We start from the raw sequence: 437 nt of genomic DNA, 5'->3' as shown, positions 1-437 counted from the left end.
GAGTTATCATCAGTTTTCCGTTAAGCTACGGTGGCCATCTTGGATTTTTTTAATTCAGTATGTGTTGATTGTTCTCAACTACCATCACACCAAATTCCAGCACAGTGTCTATAAATGGCTTAATTTTAGCCATTTCAAATTATTATTATTATTTTTAAAAAATTATTATCACATTATTGTGTGGAAAACACAATGTTGGAATTAGTAATCATGAAAATATGTGTTATGTAAAAAGTGGACAGTGTTTTTACGTAGAGCGGGGCTATTCAACTGGCGGTCCGGGTGCCAAATCAGGCCCATGGATAAATTCAGTTTGGTGCACCAATGGGTTCATTTTTAAATAAAGCTTGATTTTAAACCAGGAAACAAACTTAGTTAATGACAATAACAGCTGGATGTCCGGCTCCTGAGCTCTTGACTTTCAGTAACTGTAACAC

The sequence above is a fragment of the Nematolebias whitei genome, chromosome 1 (genome assembly GCF_014905685.2).
Source record: "Nematolebias whitei isolate Nwh7 chromosome 1, NemWhi1, whole genome shotgun sequence".
Classification (NCBI taxonomy): domain Eukaryota; kingdom Metazoa; phylum Chordata; class Actinopteri; order Cyprinodontiformes; family Rivulidae; genus Nematolebias; species Nematolebias whitei.
This window is presented reverse-complemented; position numbering follows the sequence as displayed.